The following is a 23,626-nucleotide window of genomic DNA, read 5'->3' on the forward strand; positions in this document are numbered from 1 at the left end:
GGATCAAGCCCCACATCAGGCTCTTCTGCAATGAGCCTGCTTCTTCCTCTCCCTCCCCCTGCTTGTGTTCCCTCTCTCGCTGGCTGTCTCTCTCTCTGTCGAATAAATAAATAAAATCTTTTAAAAAAAAAATTTATATTCCTGTTTTGTAAAAAAAAATGTACTAAACAATATTGGAATTAATTAAAGTTGTTGTTTAGCTACAAAGCTTGTGGCAAATTCCTGAAAGGACTGTAATGGGCGCCTAATTCCTCCATTACGCAATAGCCCCCAGCAAAAAGGAAAAGGGGAGAATGAAATTCAGCCAGAGATTTGCTGGCCAATGTGTTATCCTGTCCAAGAGCTGTGTCCCAGCAAAAGGTCCCTTCTCTGCCACCCTCCCCAGAACAGACACCCCACAAAGATTGCAAGCCACTGTGCCCATTGGGCTGTTGCCCCCCTCCCTGAGATGGTGCCTTTCCCTAATTCATCTTTTCCTATTTCATAAAAAGGCACTACCTGATAAACCCCACTGTCTAAACATTTTGGATCCAAAGTGAGTACTATGTCATTTCACTAGCAGGGATCATCAGAGAGCAACAGAAAAGTAACACTTTCCTTAATCTTGTTGGTCGTGTGTAAAACTTTGCGAAAAACTGTTTGGGGAAAACATACTATGTATACAAAGTGGCAAACCATCAAGAGGAAATTCAAAAGTCTTGTATCTTTGGTTATATTCAATGAGAATAAGTAGTGAGGAAATAAAACACAGCAATTAAAGACCACGGACTTTAGAGCCAGATTCCCTAGGTTTGCACTCCTGCTCAGACTTTTCCTAGCTGCATAACTTTGGGTAAGTTTGTTAAATTCTAGGTGCCTCAGTTTAACCAACTGGAAACAGAATAATAATAGTATGTACCACGAATTTTCAGAGAGATCAAATATATCCCTGTAAAGAGCTTAGAACTCACTTATTCTGGAAGCGTTTTTGATGGCTACATAAAACTTTCTACTTAGATAATCATGTCATCCACAAATAAGGAGTTCTTTCTTTCCAAAATGAATCTCTTTCATTTCTTTTTCTTGTATTATTGCACTGGACAGAACCTCCAGAAAATTATAAATAAAAGTGATGAGAGTGGCCATCCTTGCCTTGTTTCTGATGTTGTTTCAAGGGGAAGGGAGAGATCATTCAGTTTTTCACCATTAAATACAACAGTAGCTATAGGTTTTTCACAGCTGTGCATGAATTTTTTAATCTCAAACATTGTAGTTTCCACCTCTGGAAGTTTTATTTTGATTTTTGTACCTTCCATACCTCTACTTAAGATAGTCAATCTCTCTTCTGGCTTCTTGACATTTGGAACACTATCATAATAAGCTTTAATGACTACTAATTCTATCACATGTCATTTCTGAGTTAGTTTCATTAGACTGATTTTTCTCCTCATTATGGGCTGTGTCTTCCTGCTCCTTTGCACACCTGTGACTTTTTGATTGGACACCAGACATAGTAAATGTTGCCTTAGTTGATGCTGGATATTTTTCTAGTCCTTTGTATATTCTAGAAATTTGCTCTCAAACATGATTAAGTTACTTGGGAAGAGTTTGATGCTGCTGAGTCTTACTTAAGCTTTCTTTATGAGAACCAGATCTGCATTTAGTCTGGATTAATTTTTTCCCAATGCTGAGGCAAGACCCTTAGAATTCTATCCAATGCTCCATGAAATACCACATTTGCCATGCCGGCTGTTGGGAACAAGCGCGGTTCCTGATCCAATGTGAACTCTGGCACTCTTCCCTCTTAGACTTTACGGAGGCTCCCATCCCTGCCTCTGTATATTTTTTCACAAGCATGTGCTGAGTCAGAGTCAACTGAATACTCAGAGGGGCCATCTGGACACCTCAAGACTTTCCCCTTTGTGCAGCTCTCTCTTTTCCTTTATTCTGCCCTGCAAGCTTTAGGCACATCGGTTTCCCTAGACTCAGGGAGACCAACTCCAGGAGATGGTCAGGTTTTACTTAGCTTCCCCATTCCTACACTGAGTCATAGAAACTTTCCTTAGGCCATAAGCTGCCACATAATTGCTCCCCATTGTTCCATCTTGACCCAGAGCAGGACCACAACAATATCTGTAACAGCAAAACACTGGAGGCAACCTGCATACTTTCATTTGGGAATTGGTTAGGTGATTTGTGGTAAGAGAATACATATGTTGTCTTTGCCACACTGGCTTATTTCAAACATAGCTTTGTGTCAATGTTCTACAGGGAAAGACCACTAGAACACATCTATAGTTGAACAAGTTGGGTGATTTCTTGTTGAAACATGGAAGATAGCACCCCATGGGGAGCCACGGGGCATCTGCATTAGAGGCTATCAGAAATGACTTCATGTAGGATTTGGGTTCATGTTAGGTGATTTTATGGAGAATTCCAAGAAGCTGGCTTAGCTCCAAACTGCATGCTGTCAGACAGCAGCAGTTATACTATGTTTGAGTGGTTTAATAAATGCTACCTAGAAAAAAAGGAAGACTAGAGAGAGGCTAAAGCTGTAATTAATGAAGAAGCAGCCATCACTCCTATTATCCAGGATGGGGCAAGTCTGGTCATCTTTGTGGCTTGGACAGTGATATGTTTTGTCTATATTCTCATGTGGTTTCATTTTTGTCTTGATTCATCCCACTCACAGACTGACCTTGTCTGATCTTAATGTTCCATGAAATTATGTTAACAAGAGAACATCAAGGCCAGTTCTCACATGTCAGGGTCTGTTTTTCTCTTTCTCACCAGTAAAAAAACAACAGATTCACGGTTCTCACTGGTGGGAAGACCAACATATATAATTAGAGGATTAATGGATTCCCCCTTACTCACAGGACTGGAGTCAGCCCCATCCACAGGGGCAGAGCCCAGGACAGTGCTCACCGATGAAACTTACCAAAATTTCTTGGAAGAGGAAAGTAATGGAATCTCAGAATGGACTCCCATGTGAAAGAGTATCTATCCCTGAGAAGAGAGTCCATTGCTGGAGACGAGAGCATAAAGAGCATTTTGCAAATGAGGATGGGATGAACGTAAGGAGGGAGAGGAGATCAGAACTGGAAAAACCATACACGAATGGCATTTTCTAGTGAAAATCAAAGTACCACAATACCTTTCCTGTATGGTTCAAAGGGAAACCTAGCCTAGTACTCGTTCAGCTTCTCATGCCATAACATTCTTACAAGAGTGCTTGATCCTTGGATGAAGAAATGTGTTTATGTACCTTACAGTCCAGACTACACACCAGAGCACTGGTGTAGTGATGCCCAAAACAGGACAAGATGGTCAAGAAAGACGGGGGTCTGTTCTACTCCATTTTCTTCTGGGATTCAGCAACGTTGGAGAAAGGGATAGCAAGACAATATTAACTCCTCAGGGGGAATTCCTAGAGCCTCTCATTGGTGGGCAATGGAATAGAAAGCAAAATCAATAAAGTCAAACTTCTTAATTGCCTCCAGGGGTAAAGAAAACCAACTTTTATGAGAAAAAAGCAACACGCAGGTTTTATAGAGATCAATGCATTCCCATGTGCCTTATGTGTCTATTAACCCTAGTTCAGGCCGCCACCTTCTCATGGCTGGCTTACTACAATGTGCCCCGACTGCTCTCCCTGCTTCCACCCTTGTCTCCGAAAGGGTTATTCTCCAGATGGCAGCAAGATCCTCTTAACAGACTAATCAGACCATGTCTTACATGCACATCCTTGAAAAAGAAAAAAAACAACATCCTAACCAATGTCTTTCTCGCCATCTATAGGAAAGGGTGGCAGTCCCCCAACCCACCCTGGCCTATGAGATCTGGCTCTGGTTCTTTCCCTGGCCTCTAATCTCATTACTCTTCCGTGTGATAAGTGCTTCGCAATTTCAGAGTATAGGTTGTTGGGGACTGGGATCCGGAAATCATTCTAGGGTCCTGACCAACATGTAATGCCATGGCGTAGAATGGAATGGTCAGTAAACTATAGGATAATAAGGGTTAAGTATGGACAAACAGCACTTGTGTTTCTCTGTGTGTGTGTGTGTGTGTGTGTACGTGGGCACATTACAGGCATACCTGGAAGGTGTCGCAAGCTCAGTTCCAGACTGCCACAATAAAGCAGGCATCACAGTAAAACAAGTCAAATGAATTTTTTGGTTTCCCAGTGCATATAAGAGTTATGTTTGCTCTCTACTGTAGCCTAAGTGTGCAATAGCATTATTTAAAAAAAACAACAACAATGTACATACCTTAATTAAAAAATACCTTATCACTAAAAAATGTTAACCATCATCTGAGCTCTCAGCAAGTCTTAACTGATCACAGATCACCAAAACAAATACCATTATCATGAAAATGTTTGAAATAGTGCACGAATTACCACAGTGTGACAGACGTACAGTGAGCAAACGTGATCAGCAAGTGACGCCAGTGGCACAGAGCCGCAGTGTGTGAAAACTGTAGTATCTGCAGGGCCCAAGAACAGGAAGGACGATACAATGAGGCGTGCCTGCAGTTCCCTAGGGCTAGCATCACAAAACAGCACACATCTGGTGGCTTAAAGCAATAGAAAGGTATTGTCTCACAGTTCCGGAGGCCAGAAGTAAAAAAAAAAAAAAAAAAAACAAGGTGTCTTTAGGGCCTTAGTACTTCTGAAGCCTGTAGGGGACTCCTTCCTTGCCTCTCCCAGCTTCTGGCAGTTGCTGGAAGCTACTGGCATGCCGGAGCTTGGGGCTGTCACACCACAGTCCCTGCCTCCATCATCACATGCAGCGCTCCTCGTGTCTGTCGCGTCTCTGGGTCTCTTCTCTCTTTCTAAGAACACCCGTCACTTTGATTAAGGGCCTGCCCTACTCCAATGACATCTGCAACAACCCTATTCCCAAAAAAGTTCACATTCCCACGCACCAGGGGTTAGGACGTCAGCATGTGTTTGTCACCCACAGCAGTGTGTGCGCGGTATGTGGGGTCATAAGATAAAACGTACATCGGACTGTGTGTCACAATCAAAGCCGTCTGGAAGCTCAGCCGTGGCTCACACTACCTCAGCAACTCTGGCCCTCGCGCTCTCCCCACAACGAGCCAAGCGTGATCCCCGTGCAGAGTCTTTGCACTGGCTGCTCCCCTATCCCCCAGAGCTCTCTCCACGCAGTCGTATGCCCACTCCCTTCATTTACCCAGGTCTCTCCTTGACCAGTCAGCTCCCCAGAGAACACTTTCCTGTCTGCCTTATTTTAAGATTTCTTTCTTAAGTAATCTCTACATGCCACACGGGGCTTGAATTTGCAACCTCAAGATCAAGAATGGCACACTCTACGGACTGACCCAGCCAGGCGCAACCCAGCGCCCCCGCACCCCGCCTGCCTTGTTCAGACAGCACCTTCTGTCACTCTCAGTCCTTCAACACTGCTCTGTTTTCCTTGAGAGCACAGGGCATTCCCTAACTTTGTTTTACAAACAATATTTACTTACTTTTCCTCCTCTGCTAGAATGTAAGCATCCTGTGGGCAGGAACTGTGTCTGTATCCCCAGCCTCTGGAACAGCGGGCACTCAAATACATGTTGTTCAATGGGTGAATCTAATTCTACCGTGAAAATAAATGAACACCAACCAAATGAGAGCAAGCAAAGGCTATTTACAGAGAGCTCCCCAGAGCAACAGAGCCAGGCACCCTCACAGGTGTTCGCAGACTCAAAGGCAGGCAGAGGGGCAGGAAAGCTTTCTAGGAGAAAGGGAAGGATGCAGGTGTGCCCTGATTAGAGACTGTTAACAGGAGGCAGCTGTGGGCAGGCCGAGTGAGAAACGGGGAATCCTAGGTGATTGTTTCTGGGTGCGTATTGGCTTTCTCTGATTAGTCCCAGGGTGGAATTTGGAACAGAAACTATGGAAGCAGTCAGGGATGAATCAAGCCCTGGCTATTTGAGGATGATTGTGCAGACGTTGTTATTCACTTCCTGAACCTGTCGCTAAAGATATTGGTCTCATCCCCTACAGGTGTGACATACATAGCAGGCTGGCTTTCTGGGCTGACTAATGTAGATAATGGGCTGGTTTCCTGAGGTGGTTGCTGTGAATGGTAGGTCAAAATTTTATTTTTACATAGGGTCTGGCCATTGTCCACTGTGTATTTGGTATCTCATTTTAAAGAGAAATAGGCTTTAAATGCATAGTGATGGAACTGAATGAACGGGCTATATCTGTGGGTAGAAGATGAAGAGAGACTCACTTTTATTTTTTTTATTTTTTTTTTAATTTTATTTTATTATATTGTGTTAATCACCATACAGTACATCCCTAGATTCCGATGTAAAGTTTGATGCTTCATTAGTTGCGTATAACACCCAGTGCACCATGCAATACGTGCCCTCCCTACTACCCATCACCAGGCTATCCCCTTCCCCCACCCCCTCCCCTCTGAAGTCCTCAGTTTGCCTCTCACAGTCCATAGGCTCTCATGTTTCATTCCCCCCTCTGATTACCCCCCTTTTCTTTATCCCTTTCTTCCCCTACCGATCATCCTAGTTCTTATGTTCCATAGATGAGAGAAATCATATGATAATTGTCTTCTCTGCTTGACTTATTTCACTTAGCATTATCTCCTCCAGTGCCGTCCATGTTGCAGCAAATGTTGAGAATTCGTTCTTTCTGATAGCTGAGTAATATTCCATTGTATATATGGACCACAGCTTCTTAATCCAGTCATCTGTTGAAGGGCATCTCGGCTCCTTCCATGATTTGGCTATTGGACTCAGTTTTATTTTAGATAATATATATATGTACTGTCTATATTTTACAATGTTTGTATTACTTTTAATTTAGAAAATTAAATCAGAGAGTATCATCAAGTAAAGCCAATGGCAAGTCACAGTGCCTCCTCTGATGTCCGCAAATCTATTTGCAGAACAATTTGCTTAGTTCTGAGCCTCCTGTCATTGTCTTTGTTTTTCTTTTTTTATTTTTGTGAAAACAAATTAAACCTTGTAAAAATATGTGAACTGAGTCATTAATATTTTCCAGACATACGCCTCCCTAAAAAATGACGGAAATGTCATCATCTCAAGAATGCCCTGAGTTCAAATTCACCGGGTTTGACTTAAAAACTCTGCTTTCCTAGAGACATAGCGCCATCTTGTGGCAATTCTGGATATCTTCAGGGATGAGAAGGTTCGTGTTGCATTTTCACAACCATAAATGTCATGTGGCTTAACCCCAGAAACCAAAACACTCCGTTCCCCAAGCAGTCTGGGTGTGGGAGGCTTTGTTGTACTCATTTATTCTGATTTGTAGGAAGGAAAATAACCTATAAGGATCATTTACTAATGTTGTGTGAACATGTTTGTTTTCAATGTTACCACCCAAAAACTGAACTCATTGTACCTTGTACACAGCCTCTTATAGGACTTAGAAGATCATACTATATGTATGTACTGTCTATATACATAGGGGCACCTGGGTGGCTCAGCCGTTAAGCGTCTGCCTTTGGCTGAGGGCATGATCATGGGGTCCTGGGATCGAGCACCACCTCAGGCTCCTCTGCTGGGAGCCTGCTTCTTCCTCTCCCACTCCCCCTGCTTGTGTTCCCTCTCTCGCTGGCTGTCTCTCTCTCTCTATCAAATAAATAAATAAAATCTTTAAAAAAAAATCATACTGGAATGATCTGCACCTGTGTCAGGGACCAAAGCCTGGGGTCTCTGCACCCCTATGCCTTGCCAACTCCCCGGCACACAGAAGACATGCCCTGTTTTTAATTCATTCATAACACATTCATGTACAGTAGTAAAGGATGTTGTGCTTTTTAAAAAATATGGGCTCTCAATCTGAAGAGAAAAAATACACAAATAATCATTTTCAAACCAGAAATACTATGTTCAGAGAAATGGCATGGATGATAAGTTCAGGAATCGTTCAGAGGGGTGAGAAATTACTTCCTGCTGGGATGATTAAGAAAAGCCTGACATTTCAAATTCACTTGAGAAGAGACCCTAAAATCACTCCAATCAAGGCATCACTTTAACAGAGACAGTGATTCTATTTCTAAAATCATTGTTCTTACATAAACGTACAAGCTTTGCCTCAAGGTGTTCCTTGCTACATATGAGAACTGTAGTTAGTTTTTACTCTAAAGCACATCACAAAAGTAAAGCTGTCACACCTATATAAAGTCCCAATTCTTCAGTAACCTAGAGCAGGCGTTCAGTCCGCGTTCAGGGGTAGATGAAGTCTTGCCCACCCACTGCAGACTTCTCTGGAAATTCCTACACACATGCGGGACTCACTTCCTCATGCCCACGAGGCTGTGAGGAGCCAAATGCCCTTTGTCTCCATGTCTATCCCTCAGTCCATGGCTCTACCCTTTGATGATTTATGTGGGCATTTTTTAAAACATTTATTAAACAACTACTCTGAGGCACACTTTTATGTAATTACTTTATATCATCCTCACATACTCTGTGAAGGAGGAATTACTTCTCCCGTCTTACGAGGGAAGACGCAAAGCCTCATAAGGTGAATTACTCAAGGTCAGGTAGCAAAGTCTCAGGACTTAATCCCACGTCTCTTCACTCCAAGCCCACTGCTCTTTGCACAAACTAAACCTACCTCAAAAGTCGCTTGATTTCCGCAGCAAGGTTTCCCAATAATCGCCAGTTCTGCCATTTATAGGTATACGCTAATTAGTTCTGTGGTCTCAGAAAAGTCATTTCCACTCTCTGGGCTTCAGCTGACTCGAGTGTAATAAAGGGAAGAAAATACCTGTCTGGCCTACTTCCCAAGTTGCTTTAAGAGCAAAATCAGGGGCGCCAGGATGGCGCACTCGTTAAGCGTCTGCCTTCGGCTCAGGGCGTGATCCTGGCGTTCTGGGATCGGGCCCCACGACAGGCTCCTCCGCTGGGAGCCTGCTTCTTCCTCTCCCACTCTCCCTGCTTGTGTTCCCTCTCTCGCTGGCTGTCTCTCTGTCAAATGGATAAGTAAAATCTTAAAAAAAAAAAAAAAAAGAGCAAAATCAGATGCAGGAGGCATAAGCATGTTGCTCAAGGGCATGGATTCCAGCATTAGCCGCCTGGGTGTAAACCCCACACAGCCCTGAACTGTTTCATCTCTGAACTTCCTTGGCTCCTACACAACATGAGAATAATAAAGTTTCCACCTCCTAGGAATGTTCCGAGGATTAAATAGGATAACATGTAAAGTGCTCAGTAGGGTGCATGGAACACAGCACTTGTAAATGTTAGCATTAGTTGTTAGTAACAAATGCAGCAAAGAGCACCTGGAAAACAATCAGAATCTTTACAAGTATGGGATGATTACCGTTGTCTCTTCTAAGCCAAGAGAGTAAGTCCTACCTGGTCCTACCCTCGATTTTAACTTTTTTTTTTCATTTATCTTTTACCTAATTATTCTTAAAATATCACAGGTAAAAACACTTGATGGGGGCACCCGGGTGGCTCAGTGGGTTAAGCATCTGCCTTTGGCTCAGGTCATGATCCCAGGGTCTTGGGATGAAGTCCCGCTTTGGGCTCTCTGCTCAGTGGGGAGCCTGCTTCTCCCTCTCCCTCTGCCCCTCTCCCTGCTTGTGTGAGCCCTCTCTCTGCCAAAAAATTAATAAAATCTCTTTTGAAAAAACACTTGATAAAGTGCAAAAACACTTGAATACTAGAGACTCAAGTATGGGACAATTGATGAATTCTCAGAAGAAGTTTGTATCTGTCAGAATTCCTACAGAAACGGACGACATACCCAAAATGTTAGATTTTTTATGCAGGGCTTTTTGCAAAGGTGTGGGCGGGGCTCAAGGAGCCCCCAGCGATGGAAAAGCAACAGGACTTACAGGCTGCAAGGCTCTGTCCCACTCAGCCTGAATAAAGGTAGAGACAGGAGTGTTACCAGACCTGACAAGAACTGGGCCACCCACCAAGAGCACAGTCATTAGGGAGAGAGGGAGGTCCACGCCAATAAATGCCCAGCCTCTCACTACTATTTGTGCCTCTCGGTTATCAAACTCAAATGGAAATTGGAGGCAAGGAAGCCCAGGATGCAGTCCAGAGAGGGTAAGCCTCTCCAAGCCAGCACAGGATACAGAAGGAAGGAGAAGAGATAGGAGCAGCAAATGGAGAGTGGCCAGCACATAGTCCTAAGTGAGGACTAAACATAAAATATACTTAGCGAAGTATATAATGATCCCCTGCAGCGTAATGGCTAGTCCTAACCCTACTGACCGAAGCAAAACAACCTCCTTCCAAACCTGGGCTCTACTACTCACTGGCTGGGTTCCCCTGACGTTACTCACCTTCTCTGTGCTACCGTTTCATCTGTAAAATCGGCACAATAGATACTTCCCCTCTAGGGTTGTTGTGGGAATTGAGTTAATATTTGTAAAGTATTCAGAGCCATGCAGGGCACTCAGGTCTGTGTAAATTTTAACTATTACTGTGATGTTATTTTACCCCTTGTCCTGGGTGGGATTATAGGAATCTGGGCAAGTTTATGTCATACAGAGGTAGACCCTTTGGGTAATAAGAAAAGCACATGACTATAATTTTTACATGCCATAATCACAAGCAAAGCACATTGGCCCCAACTGTAGTGTAAGAGGTGGCCTTATTAGGTATAAACACAACCCGATGTCAACTCATCCTCAAAACCCATCCCGGAATATGGCTACAGCTTGCAGATTTCCTTCAGTCTGTGTTCACCAGACTGAAGAGAAAAAGAGCCAGTACACTCAAGGGTCATATCTATAGACATGTCCACTCAGGAAGTCCAGCAAATACATGAACGTTTATTAACAAACGCCCCCTTCCATCTTTCCTTTAGAAGAAGCGAACATGACATTTCCCAAATAAGCTTCAACTTGCAATTTTCCTTTCCTTCAGACCAAAATTGTTTTATTCCAATTTTTGCAGATGGTGTCAAGGTTCCTGTCAGCAAGACCAGATGGAATTTGAAGCTGGTAAACAACAGCAGAGGAGCAAGGTCCCTAGAAGTCAGCCCGATGTTGTCATCAGATGCCATCTCAGACACCAAACATCTGAAGGCTGGGCAGCCATCCAATCCGCAGGACACCCTGAATCCAAAAATATAAGCCTGTGTTGCAGGCGGGGAGCAGAGTTGGTTTGCAGTCGGGGAGGTTTGGTGAGGTTTGGTTTGGTTTGGGTGAGTAATTGCGATTACACAGAGGAATAATTAGAGGGGAGAAAGATGAGTGAACTCCTTCGAGAGGCCACTAGAGAGAGGATCAAAGCTGGAAAAAATGTGCCAACAGAAATACAGGTGGACTTCAGAAGGGCCAAATTCACATCAACCAAGATTCTTAGGACATAAAAGTACCGGATTCTATCTTCTCAAATACATTTCCCCCAGATACCTGAATCAGCCTCCACTCAAACTAAAGTACCCCTACCCCATATGTGGCTACACTGCAAACAGAGCCACATCCCAATTCCTCCCATCCAGATGACTACATTTCCACCAAGAAATCCTCTTTTTAATTAAACCTCACTTTATAATCTTGAGCCTACGTGGGTTGTGTTTTGTTTCAGTTGTCCCCATCATCAAGTAGCTGTCGCCCAGATGAAAGCCGTGGATGCCTAGGGCCGGTCTTTACTTAGATTCAGGGTATGGAGATCTCAAGCACAGAACTCTGAAAACGTTAGATCTTCCTACTGACTTCTTACAAATACAATGATCGTCCTACTGACTTCTTACAAATACCATATGAAGTAAATGGGACTGGTTTTTATTTTCCCATTTTACCCACAAGAAAACTAAGGCTTAGTTTCAGCGTTAGTGAAAGTCTTAGAAACTCCTAGGAAAATTATTATGGCTGTTTCCAACACACCAAATATAAAGAGAAAATGTGCAGAAAATTTAAGCCAAACACTACAGAGGGCAAGGAAGTCTGCCAGCTCTTCGAGAAGGGTGAAACTGAACACAAGAATGTGCCTACCGTTGAAATGTAGTTTTGGGGTGAGCCTCTCAACTACAGCCCACCATCAATGCCTTTAATGCTGAGGGCCCAAGTGAACACTTGTGATCAGATCGGGGAGAGACTGTGATAAGGGATTCCCTGCCCCAGGAGGTGACCAAAAAGAACAGGGACCGAAGCAGAGTCAATGCACCCCTAAGAACAAAATGTCAACATTCTCCCAGGTGGAGCTAAAAGAAGGCCCCAGTGCAAGGCGGGTCCTGGGTTCCCTCAGGATCCAAAAAGACCGAAGTGGTTTCCCAGCCTTTGCATCATTGAGAAATGAGAGACCAGCCTAGGGCAGGGACAGAAGCCTCCTTGTTCTGCTCCAAGAAACAATGCAGCATGCCCCAACCCAGGCCTGCCAGGCACAGGTCCTCATGCAGGCCCTTTCTGCACATACAAACAGTCAGAGGCAGAGGGCAACAGCAGCTTCAAAACAAGGATGGCACTTGGGGAGGCTAGGCAGGGCCCAGGGCATGAAGTGGTGGAGAAAGGGCAACCCAGGTTGTTGAGAAAAGCAGCAAAATGTAGGTCCATGTAGGGGCCAAGGCTCTAAGCCCCTAGCACATGCCCCATTTTCCCAACTCACTTCACTTCCAAAACACAAATTCAAAAATAAAATTATTAAGGATTTCAAGATGGCGTCCTGAGAGCACGAGACTCCAAGTGTAGGGCTGTTCTGAGCGCAGGCTCTGGACAGCTGCACTGGGGGCACGTCTGTGCAGCAGGTGCCCCCTGCTGGGCCGGAGGAACTCAGCAGTAACAAGCTGCAAGATGGTGCCCACTGTGGACTGGCAGTTAGGAAGGAAGAGGTTAAGCATCACACAAGATCTCTCCACACAAGAGACAGGAAAGGTTGCCTTGGGGCGCCTGGGTAGCTCAGTTGTTTAAGCGTCTGCCTTCAGTTCAGGTCGTGATCCCAGGGTCCTGGGATCAAGCCCCACATCAGGTTCCTTGTTCAGTGGGAAGCCAGCTTCTCCCTTTCCCTCTGCCTGCCGCTCCCCCTGCTTGTGCTGTCAAATAAATAAATAAAAATCTTTAAAAAAAAAAAAAAAAAAGGAAGGGTTGCCTTGAGGACCCTCAAGAACCAAAGAATAAGCCCCTGAGAGAACCAGCATGTGGATGTTTACCCTCTGACACAGCTGATAGGCAGATAGCTGAGATGGGGCCATGACCCCAGACAGGGAAAGAAAACCAACTGCCTTCAGGATGGAATTGTTCACGTCGTGGAATAGTAATTACAAATACCATATTGAGGCAGCCAATTCTGTCCCAGCCCTTATACAAAAAGATGGCACTTGCCTTCCATCACCTCAGCACCCGGACACCAGGGGAAAAGCATGGTGAGACAGCAGACCACACGTCCCAAAAACACTCCTAGTATCCAGACAGAAACTGAGGGAGGTGGGGGAAAGTGGAGAAGCCCAGAAATAGGTATGTGGGTGAGGTTTTCAAAAGAACAGGAAAAGTTTTTAAAAATTAAAAAGAATTACAAAACAGGAAAAGTTCTAAGAACTGGAATGAGACTATTTTAATTCCAAAGGTGAGTAAAAAAATTAGGGAATCTTCCCCAATTGTCATTAAGGATGTCAGCTTCTCAACAGAAAAGAGAAGTTCCACTGACACATTCCAATAATAAAAAGATAAAGTCATTATATGTTTATATTTGACAAGTCGAAACTGCTCCATCAAAATGATTACACACAACCTCAGTGATCACTCCAGAAAATGGAACAGAGATCTTGCCCTTGCTTCTGAGAATTTTAAAAAGCAGTTTCCCTGAATACAAATCACTGCTCCTCTCCTTAAGACTTCAGGCCATGCATCCATCATGTGACTTCCCAGCCAAAAATAGTTGACCTGTGTCTCCCAGGATAGGAATGCTTAAGCAATTTGCAAATGACTTCCTGTTACCAATTTTTGCAACAACTTTAGAAGTTTCCTAATTATTTGGTTAAATTAATTCTAAGGCAAGATGTGCCCTCATTCAGAGTGTGATTTAATTAGATATTCTCATATGAGGTTCAGCATGATGTGTAGATAACAGGTAAACTAACTTTCAGGTACATTGGTTCCTGGAGGATTGGCTGTCTAAACCTTACGTCAAAGTGATGTTTTGGCAAGAGCACACTGTTTTGACTGCCTGACCGATCAGTTTATTTCAGTGAAATAAACTGTGAGTCTGCTTTAATGGACGGAATGTACCAGTTGTCATGATAAATTGACTGGAGAAAGAGTAGTTTCCATAACAGGTACACAACGTGGAAGGCCATGCCTTTGAGTTTTGGTTTGGGGAAAATGCAAATCCTCGTGCCTGCTCTAAAAGCCCATTTGGTCCATCTCAAAACCATTTTGGTACTGGAACCGCCATCACAAGATCAATCGTTTAGAAACAGGTAACCGAGGGTCAGCAAACTGCAGACCACAGGTCAAATTCTGCCCCTTTCCTGTTTTGTAAATCCATTCCTCTGGGAGCACAGTCCATTTACTACATGTTGTTCACAGCTGCCTTCGTCGCGCCATAGGAGAGGTGAGTAGCGGCAACCGAAGCCATCTGATGAGAAAAACCTGAAATATTTACTATCTGATCCTTCACAGAACAAGTTGGCTTCCCTAGCAGCCGCTCAGCCCCTTTCTTCTGCAGACGATACCACAAAGAGTTACTTCCTGAAACTCTCTTGCTCCGTCCTTCCCTTTCAATTCAGTCTGCCCCTCTGCCATGATCAAGAGGAAGTATCACTACAGAGTAATGAAGTCGTAGCCACTGTTCTGTAATTGCCCTCGGACTGCCCATAGACTTACTGTCCGTGGGCTCGCTGTTTAGCAACTGGGATTTGGGGAAGTCACCTGCATTCTCTGAGCCTCAGTTGCCACATAAAGAGTGTGGGCTAGGCAGTATCTACGGCTCCCTCTAGCTTTAATACAATGAACTTTCTATGATCCAACGAAGAGTATTCTTTTCATTTGAATAAAATGCGTTTTAACCTCTGATGGTCATAGGGCTTCTTTGAAAAGCCTTCTTTTTTGTAATGAGACATTATCGGCCGCTTACGAAGCATGCATCCTACTCACTGTCCTTCCTAAGAGAATCCTGGCTGGTGTTGGCTCTTCCTTCCATGGCCTCTGTGCCTCAAGAGAAATGGACCCATCACACTCCAGGGACTGTATAAGTCCGTCATGGTAGCACCTTGCCCCTTGCCAGTTACTGATTTAGGATGTATAGCAAATTCCAGCCTATGAGAAATATAAAGAAGTTTGCCAGAGTGGAGAAAGGAAAGAGGCACTTTGAGGAAAAGTTTTCTTCAGATTAAGGAAGAAAAGAATACCCTGTCTTGGAGTACCTGGGTGGCTCAGTCGGTTAAGCGTCTGCCTTCAGCTCAGGTCATGATCTTGGGGTCCAATAAACTAGCTCACTCTTCCCAAGGCTAAACACACTACAGTTGAACATCACACTTTGGAATGTTCTCTCTTTCTACATGTCCTAACAAGACACAGATAAATGTTTCCCCCATCCTCTCAATTGTCCAAGGACAATTCGCCATCATTTTAATTACAACAGGGCAGAGGTTCAGGTGGGAAAGACGCTGGCACATTTCATGTACCCTTAACCATTTCACTGGGTGAGTCCAATCCACAGGATATAATCATAAAGCAATTATCTCTATCTTTCTCCGTCCTTTAAAATGTGCTCCATGAGACTATTTATTGCCCTGGATGAAAATGAAAGTTAACTCCATGAATTCTCAGGTTTCTCTTAGGTCATTAAGTGTTCAACTGTCACTTTAAGTGACAAAAGGCAGTATCAACTTGGTAATTAGAATACGCAGCCCTATATCATAATCAAAACTTGGTTCGGTACAAAGTTGAAACTTCTTACCTCCTTTATCTGTATTTGCTCCAGATGAAAAGTGAGAAGATAATGCAATGTGGTCAACTGCTTCTTCTTTTTCCAGTCTAGGCTTCCATTCCCACCTACAACTTGCTTATGGCAATTCCCAACCCCTCCAGAGTTACAGTGAGGAGAGGGAGAAGAGGGAAAGGAGCAGGAAAGTTCCAATCTGACTAATACTTTCATGAGCTGGTATCAACACTATCCAAGGCTAGATAGCAGGTACACCTATTAGATCTCCAAGTGGTCTCCTTAGACTTGAGGGGGGAAAAGTCTCCTTTGACTTGAGAAAACAGAGGAAATACAACTTATATGTCTCCATGGGTTTTACTTTGAATTGTTCTCCCTATGGGGTCAAATCAGCAGCTCTCCATCAACATCTTCCTCCCAAGGTCATCCCCAAATACCCAATCTCTGCCCTTTCTTATACCTTCTCTGTGAGTAAGGCCATTAAGAGTCATGATTCCTCCACCTCACACCCACTAGGATAGCTGCCCCCAAGAAACCAGAAAATAACAAGCGGTGACAAGGGTGTGAAGAAATTGGAACACCTGTGCACTGGTGGTGGGAATGAAAGATGGTGACTCCCTATGGAAAAAAGTATGGCGGTCCCTCAAAAAATTAAAAATAGAATTACCCTATGATCTGGCAATTCACCTTCTGGGTATATACCCAAAGAATCAAAAGGAAGTTCCCAAACACATATTTATACACCCATGTTCATAACAGCATTATTCACAATTGCCAAAAAGTGGAAGCAACCCAAGTGTCCATTCATGGATAATAGAAAAACAGAGTGGTGTATCCATCCAATGGAATAATTATTCAGCCTGAAAAAGGAAGGAAGTTCTGACACATGCTACAACATAGATTAACATTGAGGATAGTATGTGAAATGAATAATCAAGTCACAAAAAGACAAATACTGTATGATTACACTTATATGAGGTACCTAAAATAGACAAATTCACAGAGACAGAAAGTAGAATGATGATTGACAGAGGCTAGAGGGAGGCGAGAATGGAGAGTTCCTGTTTGATAGGTGTAGAGTTTCAGTTTGAGAAGATGAAAAGTTCTGTAGATGGATGGTTGTGGAACAGTGTAAATGTCCTTAATGCCACTAGATTGTACACTCAAAAATGGTTAAGCTGGTAAATTTCATGCTATATGTATTTTTGCCACAATTAAAAGTAAAAGTAAAGGGGCGCCTGGGTGGCTCAGTTGGTTAAGCATCCAACTGACTCTTGGTTTTGGCTCAGGTCACGATCTCAGGGTTGTGAGATCGAGCCCCACATTGGGCTTCACACTCAGTGGGGAGTCTGCTGGAGATTACATCTCTCCCTCTCCCCCTGCTCTGCCCCAACTTGCTCTCTCCCTCTCTCTCAAATAAATAAATCAATCTTTAAAAAAAATAATAAAAGCAAAATTGAAAAATATAAAGTCATGATTCCTTCTGCTACCACCTACTTTGAAAATATACTTTCTATTTTAGCCTTAGCCAAAACTTCCACGTTAATATCCTCCCACATATTCAACTACAAGGTGTAGTCTGACTTCATAAATATTAAGAAGTGAAAAGTGACTTGTCTTAGAATCAGCAGGATGTGGTATTTGAGATTTTCAAGCAAATCAGCCACAACTCTAGAAATGTTACTAAACCTTGGTGGCCAGTTTACTCCTGAGCCTATTACCTCATAATTGTTCTAGCAGAGTAAAAGACATTTTTCCTTGAATGCATTTTCCAAGCCCCAACTCTCACCAGGCTGATTTCGAAAATTAACTTGTCTCTCCAGAACCACTTCTGAATTAAAATTAATGTTCCAAGTCTCTTTGACCCACACCCAATCACTCATACACACAAAGGAGAGGACTCTAATGCTACGGAAGTATTTTCACACCTGGAATTTAAAACAGCATTACCTCAACATTTCCAATTACAGAAAACTTACCACAAGAAAAAATAATAGTAATTGGATGCTTATCCTGAAACAATATTTGGGGCTGATTTAAACTCACCCAGTCTCATTATTTTTACCCTTGTCCTAAAATATAATAGGACGTGCCAACACAACACGAGGAAATCCTTGAGAGGAAAATGGTAAATCATTCATATTATGGCAGGGAAAGATTTACAGGTATAATGGAAAAGCATAAATTTAGCAGGTGCAAGATTAAAACATAGTATATCTGAAGTTCCCTTAGCATTAAACTCTGAGCTTAACTGCAAACAAGTATGTTGAAATTGTTCACTCTATAGAGATTGAAGAGTAATGGGTTAGCAATGACAGGCAAAATACCAGTTTGACATCATACCTATAGCAGGAAAACACTAATCAATATACATTACCAAATTGTTCATGGTCCACCGTCCTTCACACAGGGAGAGAGTGTAATGGGAAATTAAGAATCGTATAGTACAGCTTGGCAGTTAAGGAAGCAAGGCTCATTTTGTGAAATTCCCTAGGTTCAAATTTCAGCTCGGCCACTTATTAGCTCCAGAAACTTTAATGAGATCCTTAATCCTTCTGTCTCTTCATCTGTAAAATGGAAATAAAAATAGCACCTAATGAATAGAGAGGAAGGGAAAATTCAAGGAAATAATGCAGCTAAGATACTAAGCACACTGCCAAGCATTTAGGAACTTCTCAATTAATGTTATTTCTCTATAATAAAAAATATATGAACTTTTCCTCAATAGCAGAAGTTTGGAAGAAATCTATCACTTATTTATCTAGGTTTTTTGACTCAGATTTCACTTGTTCTTGCCTACATAAATGCCACCAAAGTAATCTCAAATTAATGAACAGGTAGCTAGTTAATCCATAGCAGAGGCTCCCAAATGGAGAGTTCATCAGAATTACCTAGAAGGTTTGCTCAAAACACAGACTGCTCAGCCCTATTCCCAGAGTTTCTGATTTAGTCAGCTCTGGAGTGTGCCTGAGGATTTGCATTTCTAACATGTTTCCAGGTGATCCTGATCCTGCTAATATGAGAACCACTCTGGGAGAGCCACTGGTCTACACTACCCTACCTCCACGACTACCACCATCTTCTTTTTCAGAGCTTTACTCCTGACATTCTTTCTGACCCCAAGGACTAAACCTGAGTGCTTCATTCTAAAGACTGGCTACCGCTCTGTTCTGATGGCTGGTTGATAACATGGTACCTCACCCATACAGAACTACCAAAAAGAGAGCAGCCACCTTCAGACTCCACCATATCTGGATCCCGAGCCCAGGGCAGCCAGGCCCCATGGCCCATTGGGAATGCTCCCACTAAACCCTACGCCTGTCATGCAGCTTTCCTCAGAGATCCAGAGAGCCCTCACGTGCCTGGGAATCAAGGCAACAGAACCTGATTTTCTAGCATTCCTTATCAAATGCTCCTAGGGGTTTCCATTTATGAGAAGGTCACATGTCACAGTGGCATATGCACACACATACACTTAGATGTAATGAGTAACACTGTTTATGAAGTGATACGTGCTTAGAGATATGACCTTAAGAGCAATGTTAACTAATTCCCCTCCCCCGACAGGACTGCTATCACTCCTTTATAATCTAGAGAGACACATGCACCAGCCAGAAAATCTCTTACCCAAAAATATATACCTGATTAATTTCTATCTACCACTGCCTTTAAATAAATTCCTTAGGGGCACCTAGGTGGCTCAGTTGGTTGAGCGTCGGACTCTTGGTTTCAGCTCAGGTCATGATCTCAGGGTCAAAAGATCAAGCCCCAGGACGGGCTCCAGGCTCAGCATGGAGTCTGCTTGGGATTCTTTCCCTCTTCCTCTCCCTCCCACCCCCATGCTTGCTTTCTCTCTCTAAAATAAAATAAAATCTTTAAATTCCTTAATAATAGCAAAACCAGAGTAGCAGATCACTTTAACATTTTACCAATTCCAACTCAGCATGAGCACAACAACAAAAAATTTTAGAGAAAGTGCATGCACATGCACATGTAAGAAGGGGGAAGGGGCAGAGGGAGAGAATCTCTTTCTTTTTTTTTTTCTTTTGAGAGAGAGAGCAGGAGGGGGGTGGTGGGGAGGGGAGGAAGGGGCAGATGGAGAGGGCGAGAGAGAATCTTAGGCAGGCTCCATACACAGCATGGAGCCCAATGAGGGCTCCATCTCATGACCCTGAGATCATGACACTAGGCATAATCAAGAGTCAGATGCTTAACCAACTGAGGCGGCACCCAGATGCCCCAACAAATGTTTTTAAGTGCAGGAAACAAATGTCTAATACAAGCATTTTTTCTGTAGAAAACTCTACTGGAAACTTCCGATTAGTTTCTATCAGTGTCTGCATTATAAAACCTTCCTGTCATCAGTGTTAGATGACATTCCCACCCTAGAATGGACCTGAGCTTAGGGGTCTCTACAGTGTCTGACTGAGGACTATCTGACTAGCCACCTCACACGGAGCCCAGTTGAGCCCACAACTCACATCTTTTGCTCAGACTGAACCTTGAGGAGTTTGACATTGAAATCTGTCAGAAAGCGTCTAGGATTTTCCATCCACCACTGCATTCCACATCTAGTGTATGCTTCCAAGGCTCTCATCAATGTTCCCCCAGCAGCCCACAGATCAAAATTTGGACCCCTCTCTTCAGTAAGCACTCCAATAATCCCAAAACAAGGCTGGGTCATTAAAAACATGCATATAAAACTGATGCTACAGGGCGCCTGGGTGGCTCAGTCGGTTAAGCATCTGCCTTTGGCTCAGGTCATGATCCCAGGGTCCTGGGATCGGGTCCCACATCAGGCTCCCTGCTCAGTGGGGAGTCTGCTTCTCCCTCTGCCCCTCCCTCCCCCGCTCGTGCACACTCTCTCAAAAAAAAAAAAATAAAATAAAATCTTTTTTAAATAAATAAATAAAATATAAATAAACAAACAAATAAATAAAAATAAAATTGATTCTACATACTACCTTCAGGTCATTGGTTTCATGAAATAGCAAAAGACTGAAAATGATCGAACCCTTCTACCCCACCAGCACAGAAAGTCTCTGAAATACAGAAAAATTATTGTTTATGAGAGATTATGTCGATAATTTTTATAATACAAATATTAAATCAGGATATACACACACTCAGATACATACTCTAAGAAGTTGTGCTTTCTCCCATGCCGCTGAATTTCAGACTCCTGTTCATTTTTCCTAGCAGCCAGTTGGTAGATACTATCTAAAGTTGATAATCAATAAACAGATAAGCATACTATTTAGAGCTACAATAATAATCATCAGAAGAACAAAATTTTAATCTATTCAAGGTCATCAAGACTAGGGAACTTGTTTGAGAAATGAAAAGTGGAAATGGGTCAGAAGAAAGATTTTGCTTTATATTTTATACCTTTCTGTACTGCCCATGTTTCTTGTTATATGAATACATTATTTCTATAATGGGAAGAAACAAATATAAAATGAGTAAATAACATCCTCATTAATAAGGGATTAGCTAAATAAATTAGGTATATGCACACATATTGGTTTACAACCATGGGAACTTCCTGGGTGAAATCTAAAGTTGGCCCCCATACTCGAAGGGCAAGGAGAGAGCAAAGAAAGAAATTGCTAGGTGGCAGTTTTAATAAGCAAGGAATTTACCTACAAGGCTTATCTTAGGTGGCCAAAAGATGAGTAACAGTGGGCAGAATGCACATTCCAAGGACATGGGAGGGGTGAGGAGCCTCTGAATGCCCAGGTCTAGCTCCTGAGTCAACTGGCAGTTACGTGCCCTCTTGATGACCTTCTCCAACAATGCCATGGAACATCATGTAGATACTAGAAAGGAAAAAATAGCACAATACATAGTGATATAAAAAGATAACCTTGGAATGCCATTAAATTTTTTAAAATAGTTGCAAACAACTATAGAGTCTGATTCAACTAAAGCAAAAACTACACACGCGCGCATGTGGACACACACAGACACACACAGACAAATTATATAAGCATAGGAGCACCTGGGAAATTCACCAAGCTATTAGATTTGGGAAAATGGAAAGAGAAAGTCTTCCTTTTTTGTAAATTTTCTACACTTTTGTAATTTTTGAACTTTATATCAGGAGCAGATATATTACTTCTGCACCTTAAAAGGTGAGGTTCTTTAAAATAAATATACACATGTGCACTTTTTGAGACCCAGAAAATATAATGCAGGGGGCTTAAGTCATATTTGTAAATTCATAGAACACTGTGAGAGAAGGAATCTTAAGAGGCCCAGAGAGAATTGGTACCTTGCTCGAATCACAGTGCTGGAAAGTGTCAGAACCAGGTTTAGACCAGTGGAGGAAGACTGCATTAAACTTCCTAAGTTCTTCTAAAGTAACTCATAACCACTGTGCCACCTCACTATTCATTTAACAAATACTGTCTAAGACAGTTCAGCTGCTGTAACAAAATGCCATAGACAGGAAGCTTCAACAACCAATATTTATTTCTCGTAGTTCTGGAGGCTGGGAAACCTGAGATCAGGGTGCCACCATGACTGGGTTCTGGTAAGGGCCCTCCTCTGACTTGTAGACATCTAGGTGTCTTCTTGCTGTATCCTCACATGGCAGAGAGTTCTGATGTCTTCTTTTCTTAGAACACTGACCCCATTGTAGGGTCCCACCCTCATGACTTCATATAGACCTAATTACCTCCCAAAGGGGTCTATCTCCAAATATCATCACATTGGGGGTTAGGGTTTTGATACATGAATTGGTGGCAGGGGGGTGGGGAACACAAACATTCAGTCCATAAAAATTACTTTTTCATATAAACAGCAGGCAGAGCCAGGTCTCATTCATTTTACAGATGAGTAAACCAATGTCCAAAGAGAATAGAGACTCCCCCCAAAGTCATGTAGGTATTAATCAGCAGAACCCACTCTCATCCAGGTCTGCTCACCCTTGGTCGAAGCTTGTTCAGCTACTACAGCATAAAATTAAACTTCCTTTGAAAACAGAATATTATCCTATTCTTCTCACATTTTTTTAATGAACCTTGAAGGAAAGTTTTCCACACAAGACATTAGGATGTAGAAAAGGAAGAGTACTTTATAGGTTATGAGGAAAAATGAGCAGCTTTATTCAGCTGTGATTTGCTCACAACCTCTCATTGTAACAGCCTTTATCACTAAGCATGTCAAAGCTATCTGTCATCCATGGAAGTCTGAGGATTCATAAATAAGACCGAGGCCCCACCCCATTCCGAGGCCAACAGGCTACCTTGACCACAAAGACAGTCTGACTCTCCAGGGTCCTGGAAAAAACAAAGGTGTTTCCTACAGCTTACTCACCTGTCAAGTGCTCAGTAGCCATGTGTAACCAGCGGCCAAAGTATTGGGGAGCACAGCTTTAGAGCTCATGCAGGTCAGAGATCTTCAGACTTTTAAAGAATAGGTCTTACAAAGTTCTATGCAGGACCCCAACACGTGCAGGATAGAAGCGAGATGACTGTAGCTGCAGTGAGAGGCTGGGAGCCCACCCCACTTGGGCCCTGCAGACTTCCCATCCGTTCTGACTCCCACAAGTGGTATGAAAGCCTCCCCGTGAAAACCCTCCAGTCCAAGGAACAAAGTGAAAATCATTCCACTGTCACTCCGCCCCCATATATTAATGTGAGGGAGCTGAGAACAGGATGGCTGAAGTGGCTGGCCTCGCTGGGCCAACCCTGAAGGGGCAGGCCTCCAGGCTCTCAGCCCCAGTGCACTTCCAGTGTGGGGAGGGGCAAGCCAGTCAGAAACGGTCAGGGAACAAAAAGCCATGAATGTTCCTCCC

General features: G+C 43.0%; 1 long non-coding RNA gene across 1 annotated transcript in view; it reads right to left on the bottom strand.

Annotated features, from left to right (window-relative positions):
- LOC117796114 overlaps nt 1-23,336 on the bottom strand; it is a 64,265-nt gene extending 40,929 nt beyond the window's left edge. Inside the window, exons 1-3 of the long non-coding RNA XR_004620484.1 lie at nt 23,146-23,336; nt 21,472-21,644; nt 18,203-18,392 (exon numbers count right to left, since the gene is read on the bottom strand). This is a non-coding gene — a long non-coding RNA (uncharacterized LOC117796114). The remainder of the gene's footprint in view (nt 1-18,202; nt 18,393-21,471; nt 21,645-23,145) is intronic.
- Nucleotides 23,337-23,626: the final 290 nt, after the last annotated feature.

Source organism: Ailuropoda melanoleuca, chromosome 14, assembly GCF_002007445.2.
Source record: "Ailuropoda melanoleuca isolate Jingjing chromosome 14, ASM200744v2, whole genome shotgun sequence".
NCBI classification, from domain to species: Eukaryota; Metazoa; Chordata; class Mammalia; order Carnivora; family Ursidae; genus Ailuropoda; species Ailuropoda melanoleuca.